Source organism: Peromyscus leucopus, chromosome 10, assembly GCF_004664715.2.
Source record: "Peromyscus leucopus breed LL Stock chromosome 10, UCI_PerLeu_2.1, whole genome shotgun sequence".
Lineage (NCBI taxonomy): Eukaryota > Metazoa > Chordata > Mammalia > Rodentia > Cricetidae > Peromyscus > Peromyscus leucopus.
Genome location: NC_051071.1, coordinates 73870181 through 73878007, shown reverse-complemented (window position 1 = coordinate 73878007; position 7827 = coordinate 73870181).

The following is a 7827-nucleotide window of genomic DNA, read 5'->3' as shown; positions in this document are numbered from 1 at the left end:
AGAGAAGGGTTTTAGGTGGGCACAAATGACCTTCCTAGGAAGGGAAATAGAATATAAATTGTGGGTAGATTGGGGTGGGTGGGTATAGGAGCAGGCAGAATCTAGTGTTGGGGGAAGAGATGAGGGAGAGACTGTAGGGAAGACAGCTGAAATTGGGGAGGAAGAGTTGGGGAAGTGGTATGGAAACCTAGTGCAGTGGAAACTCCCTAGACTCTATGAGGGTGACTATAACACAGATCCTAATTGGTCTTAAAAATAAAAACCTGGAGCCATATTTAGGGTAAATGCTGCAAGATCAGAGAGACAAAGGAGCAAGCCACAGCCACCTCTGATCTTGCCAACTCCTCAGCCTGAAAGGTGGGGGCCCAAGCTCCTTTCTCAGCCCACCTTATATTCCTCTCTCTGCCCAGCCATATCACTCCCTGTTTCCTCTTCCCTAGTACTGTGATTAAAGGTGTGTGCCTGCCAAGTACTGGGATCAAAGGCATGAGATCCTAAGTGCTGGGATGAAAAGTGTGTGCCACCACTGTCTGGCTTCTATGGTTAACTAGTGGCTAGCTCCACACTCTGATGTCTAGACAAGCTTTATTTGTTAGAGCACAATCAAAATATCACCACAAGTGACCCTAGTGAAGGACTCCTAGTAAGTGAGAATATGTAGTCTGAACTGGTCATTTTTTTAAATCCAGGCAAGGCTTCCAGTGGTAGGACTGGGTTGCATTCAGTTGTGTTGTAGGCTGCCAAGGTCCCTTGGAGACCTCTAAACAACCCAGGTTGATACTAGGACAGAAGGTTGTTTCCTCAAAAGTGATAGTGGGGACACCATAGCTGAAGATACTCATTCAACTCATTGAATGTGGCGAGGTTGAGCTGGTACTTGCATGGAGCTTTTGCCCCTATTTTCTAGTCTCTTTGGCATGTTAAGGTACTCTACAGGCTACCAAAAGAGAAACCCGGACATAAATCAAGCCACATAAACCTCTACCTATAATCTATTCTTCAGGGGATATCTTACATCTTCTAAGATGTACAAGGGAAATGTTAGCACAGAACTTGTAGGAGTGGCCAACCCATGTTTAGTTTAACTTAAGGCCACTCCGTGAGAGGAAACCCATGCTTTATACTGTCTAGATGTCTAGGAACTAGAAGCTGGATGGCCCAGGGACCTAGGGTAGAACCAAACACAACTGAAAAAGAGGAATCAATGATATGGTTCCTAATGATATTCAGTTCCATGTCCAGGTCTCATCAGAGAGTCTTCCTCTGAAGGTAGGTGGGAGTGGGTGGGTATTTTTGTGGGACTCTTAAAAGTGGGATCAAGTGAATCTCTAATCTTTTGTCTGCTCTTTGGACTCTTCCTCTTATTGGGTTGCCTTGTTCAGCCTTGATATGAGAATTGTTGCCTTGTCTTCTTGTATCTTGTTTTGTCTTGTTTGACTGTAGTCTCTTGGAGGCCTGCTCTTTTCTGGAGAGGAAATGGAGAGAGAATGGATATGGGGGAGAGAGAGAGAGAGAGATGAGTGTTCTAGAAGGAGTGGAGAGGGGAAACTGTGGTCAGGATGTGCTGTATGAGACAAGGATCTATTTTCAGTAAAAAAATTTTTAAATAAATTAATGAGGAAATCACTTTCTAAATGATGGTTAAAATAACAGAAAACAGGGTTCCTCTAAGGTAGAAATCATGGAAAAGATGTATCATTATAGAGGATCAAAATTTATATTAGCTAATTACAAGGTTTCAGATCTTCAAAGTGAGCCCCAGACCCTAGGCATTGTACGATCTAATATTTGGAGAATAATTAGAATATGGAAATTATGCCTGAGTCTCAATTCTTGGAGACAGAAATGTTTAAAGGGATTAGAATTATACTACAGTTTTGTCTTACTGCCTTTGGAATTGGCTGAAATTTGGCTGGGTGATCTCAAGAGAGTTAGAATTGGTGGGAGCCAGGACTTTCCCTGAGCCCCAGATACATGGAGGTATGAAGAAGGAACTTAGTTCCTTGTTAATAGCCAAGGCATGATTGTCATGGCCACTAATGGCCTGGGGCCAGGGCCTTGGGGGAGCTTCAGTTTGGGATCTTAAGATCTAGGACACATACCCCCCATAGGCTATGGTTAGCAGTCCCAAGGCCACTGTGTAATCAGTCTATGACACATTTGAGATACTCTGTGTTTCCTTTGTGCTACATTTATTGATTAGTTTTCTGTTGACCTCAACTCATTATCATTATACAATGAATTTCTGCTAACTCTGTTTCATTTTTTCTTCTGCAAGCTGTATATAAAATGCCATGTTGCTTAATAAGATTGCTTGGCATAAGACATAGCTTGTGCAAGAGTCCCTAACCCCAATTTTTCTGTCTTAATATTTTCTGAACCCTTCGTCCTTCTTCTCAGATACTTGTCATTGATGGTATTGGTCCAGGTCAGGGTGTGGGAGTTGTGTTGTAGATATATCCATTGGGACTTTGGCCCACATCTCTGTACGTTAATTGGTTTTGGCTTTCTGTAATGATCTTCATCAATTGCAAAGTTGCCTTGATGAAGGTGAGGACTACACTTCTCTGTGAGTATAAGAACAAATGTTTAGAGAATAGCTAGTAATTGAACTTGTTTAGTAGAGTGGTTGTTTTAAGTTCTCCTCCAAGATCCATAGCTTCACTAGCCCTGGGTAGTGTCCAGTACCAGGCATTTCTCTATTGCACTCTCTTAGAGTTATCATACAATTCTGGTGGTCGTTGTGATTCACAGGTGTCATGACTGTTAGTTGATTTTTCTCCTTTATAATTTTGTATAGCAACTTCTGATACCATGAAAGCTAGTCCTGGGGGGAAGGCATTCAAGTCAATTCACGATCAGGGGCCTGTGAGCTCTGTGTCTGAAATGTATGGTAAGTTCAGGAACAGGGATTTACCTTCCACTTCCCAAGGACAATCAAGGCAACAGCCAGTTTGTAAGGTTTGGGAGTCTCTTGCCCAACCCTGACCAACAACTCAAGAGAGGGCTTCTCATGTCTGGTTTGGGAAATTTGTTAGGTGACTTTGGCTCTTGGAGGGAGCATCATCAGCCCAGATGTGACAATTTTATTTAACTATATATGCATATTTGTACATAGACCTAGATATATATTTAGAAAGATAAATAGTTAATAGGATGGTTCCTCATCACTTTTTCAAATCCTTACTGTTATTTTACCCTCCTTTCTCCTTCTGTATTTCTCAGCACTGGAAATTCTTAACAACCATTTACTAGGAGTAAGGAGTGAAGTGATATTTTATAGTACTTTGTGCATTTTTTTTGAAATTAAGACTGTAATGAGATTGACTGATATCCTAAGATCACTGGACAAAGTTATAAAAGAAAAAGCTAGTTGATTAAAGTCAAGGATCAAGTGTAATGACCAAGAGTTTCTCTTTGTACCCAAAAGTCTAAATAAAATCCTTTAGTTATAGGATGTACATTGCTAATGTTCAAACATACTGTCTACTTTCTGTTCAAATTTTTTGCTCACTCATGTCTCACCATTAAGTTGAAGAATTAGAAAAAAATAAGTATTTGATTCAAATGAAGGAAGGAACTTTGAAACAAATATGGTATTTTGAAACAACTAGCTGCCTACTAAAGGAAAATATTTTCTGAGCATTTTATTTGACTTTGGAGGGTATAAATATTCTAATATTGGCCACTCCAGGCTTCTAGTGCTTAGGTGGGACTGTGAGTCGCAAGGGAATGTCCCAGGCAACCACAGAATCATGAAAGGACAGAATCACTCATAGGACTGTTGACATTGTCCTTCCCCTCACACCCTCAATTCACCATCAAGGTTCAATAGCACTTACAGCTGAAAGACCTATAAGGATAAGATGCGATTTATCAAGGAATTTCTAGGAAAAACCTAAAAGCAACAGAGGAAACCAAGACAGGGAAATGAGAGAAACTTGAACCGTCTTGTGTTTCTTTGGTAGAAAAATAAAATTAAAAAAATATAGCCTAATCAGCATGAGCTAATATCTAGCAATCAGACAATATGAAATACAGATCAGAATGTAGATCAACTGGAACTTTTATTCATAACTGATTGTAATCTGTGATGGTGCAAATCTATTTGCAAAATGGTTTGTCAATTTCTCATATATAACTATGTAATAATACAGTTCAAATTTAATACACAGAGATGGTAACACAAATCTAACAAAAGCTGTTTCCATAAAATCTTGAGCATGGGTGTTTATAGATGGTTTCTTTTCCAAAAAAAATGGACAGTATGCTATACCCACAGGATATCGTTTAGTAATAAAAAGGAGTCATCCAGCCACCAAAAAAAAAACAAGAAACAGTTTGAATTAGTTGAAGAAGCCTATATTGGAAAGTTACCCACTCTTTGACTCCAGCTAAAGAACATTTTGAATCAAGTAAATCTACAGGGAGTATAAGGACCACTGGTTGCTAGGCACTCAGGAAAGGCGAAACAGGCTTTGTGGGTTGAGGGAAAGGAAGTTTTGAAATGCTGAAAGTGTTATGGGAGCTTCTATAATAGTGGATTATGACATTATTCAATTATTATTGTCTATGAAATTTAAAGTATATTGCAAATTTTAGTTAAAAGTAATATTTGCTCTTTTGTACTACACTATCACAATATGCCAAAGGCGAGGAGGAAACCATGTAAGAGCTATGCAAACCCATGCCCTTTTATCTGCTCAGTCTGTTGAATTAGTATGCAAAATATTCTCATACCCCTAATAATAATATCATTTGTAAAGCAAATTCTAAGATCCTTAAATGAGAAATTTCTATGACAGAAAGAAAAAGGAAAAGCTCACTAGTCACAAATAAGAGGAAATGATGGTCTTGGGAACATTTTCTGCACTGATTCATGCCTGCCTTACAGTTTCTCTCAGTATTTTGGAATATAATATGAGAAAGACATCTGAAAAATTCTAGGGATAAAGACAAATATTAAAAATAATAGTATTTTTTCTAAGATATTTTTCTTGTTTAAAGGTACAAAGGAGAAAAGGTCAGAATTGATTCAAACGTTGTGTACTCTTCTTGTATCCATCATTCATTGATAAGCATGAAGTTTCAAGGCTACTTTTACTATTGGTTTACTGATTTAATTTCATGAGGTTAAGTTTTTCAGAAACTACTGTACTTACTGCATAGATATTATTTACTTATAGACTGTTTAGGATTGCTTCCATCAACTTTTATAAAAGAAATCAGGAAATTTCATTCAAGAATTACTTCCCCAATGCTTATTCTGCTGGATACAGGGCAGTATCTAATTGAAGAGTATGACCCTGCTTTTGAGTTAGATGTGGTTTAATAATGAAGCTTGATTGTGACATAGTTGAGCGGATCCTACATAAAAGTAAATGTACTTGAAGTCATTTGAGAGATATCTAAGTTTTAATATCTCTCAAAAGAGGACAACTTAATTTGAAAATGCATCTACCTTGCCGTACTGATGGAGCTGAAGTGGTAGGAACAATTGACAATCTCCTTCCCTAGACCTAAAGCAGATACACACAAAGATGAAGCACTATTGGAGCCCACAGCCCTGGGTTCATTTTTTTCCTGCTTAATTACAGAAATGACAGTGACTTTTGTCTGGAACCTGAGTGCTCTACAACTTGGATTTGGAAGAGAGTGGACTAGGGTTTCCCCAAATGTTACCCCAAAGGGAGTGTTGTTTATTAAATTTATTTTTTCTAGAAGTGTATATATTCTTCTATATTATAGGCTGTTTTAGAATTATAGGCAACACTTGTTTCCTGAGATTATAATGTAGTTACAACATTCCTCCATTCCTTTCCTCCCTCCAAACACTCCTGTATATACCTACCCCTTTCAAATTCATGGCCTCTAATTGCTATTGCGTGGATACATGTATATCTATAAACATATATATATATATATATATATATATATATATATATATATGTTTATTATATATGTACATATATTCCCAACATAATCTTTCAGTATGTATAATGTTTTTATGTATGTTTTCAGGGCTGTCCATTACGCATTGGTCCACCAATTGGCATGCTGTTCCCTGTGGAGCACTGCTTCTTCTGCTTCCAGAATCTTAAGTTGTATAGGCAACAATTTCAAAAAGAATGTACTTCCCCATTGTCTTGTTAGGACATGGTTAAGCTCTACAAAGCTTTCTTTTGCTGGTCTCTTGATCCACAGTCATGACTATTTATGTTCCTCCTTGCTAGCTTTTTCTTATTATTTATTTAAGCTTGTTGTTTACAATAACCTCTTTACCTTTATTGTTTATTCAGCAGCAAGTAAAAGATTTTCTCACTTCACACTTTCTCCTGTTTTCCTCCAGGCCTCCTCTCATCTCCTTGTTCACTTCTTCTCACTCCTGTATAAATGGGCAATTTAATGAAAGATATAATTAGGATAATTTAAGATTTACATATGGGATGGGGCAGGAGTAGAGGCCATCTGAGTGAATGAACCTTATCAGATGATTAAATACCACTGCAGGTATTTCTCTCAATCCATTGCATTGTAGCCCAGCCCTACAAGTTAGTCTCTGCCTGCTTCTCTGGCTGTTAGAACAAAAGCTCACAAGAAACCTTCCAAGTGTACAAACAGTTCTCATTTTTTTTTCAGCTTAAAACTTGTGCTGCCATTTGAAGAGAACTAAACCAGATCATTTCATTTCTTTCACGGGATCATCTGGACAGGTTGTACTTTTTATTTTTGATATTAATAGATTTTAAATATTGAAAATACAAAATTTGTGTCATTTACTAAGTTGTTAAAAATACAGGGGCAATAAAATCTATATTGATACTATGCCTAATTTATAACATGAATAATTTAAAGCCTCTTAAAATTGTTTGTCACAAAAACATTTTTTAGATATGCTTTGATGTTTAAAGATTTTCAAATAAAATTTAAGTATCATATATACCTGGAAAGTACTGAATGCAATTGCTATAAAGGATCTTGAAAATATCTTCTTAGGTAAACAACTTAGACAATACAGCAAAAGTGTAGGTTTATTGATAAATCGTTCATGTATACTTAATTTGCAAGCTGCTGTTCAATTTTGATAGAATTTTTGATTGTGGAAGCTATCCAATCAAAAATATAGTCTAATAACTAGAATAATAAACCTTTCTCAGAATCTTCTTTGTGTCACAGTGCTGTGGCAGAAATATATACAAAAAGACAGCTTCTACTTTTGGCCACTTTATTCAAATCTAGATGAAAACTGAGAACTTGGCCAAAATCTCCAGCACTCCTCATAGTAAGAAGGGACGGCAATCACACAGAGAAGGCAGCTGGTTGGGAGGTATGAGAGGAAATGCTATCATTTTAGACAGTTCATGCTGCTGTTTCTCTACAACGGGTGCCTATTCCCCTTAGGAAATAATGTCGACAGTTTCTGGCTGAAATATACATGTTGAGGGAAAACACACATGCAGTGAGTGAGTGAATCTCTGTGTTATAGTTTTAGTCAATGTATGAAAACAATGAGGGTAGGAAAGAGGCCTTTTAATGGCAATGCTTTATCTAGGAGACCTAGTTAATTACAAAGTGACAGCTTCATGTCAGGCTCCCACTTAGTGGTGGGTTAACCACTTCCAACTAAAGGCAAACCAATTCTTAGAAATGTGGCTCAACCCACAAAATCCAATTCACCCAAATAAGCAAATGAATAAGGTAAGTGTTGACTATTATAGTTCTTTTTAAAAATGGACATTTCTTTCTTGTAAATACCTATTTTCACTAAGCCAGGAGACAATTCTGAAAATAACCTGATGGCTAATTTCTGTTTGGGGAATAGAAATA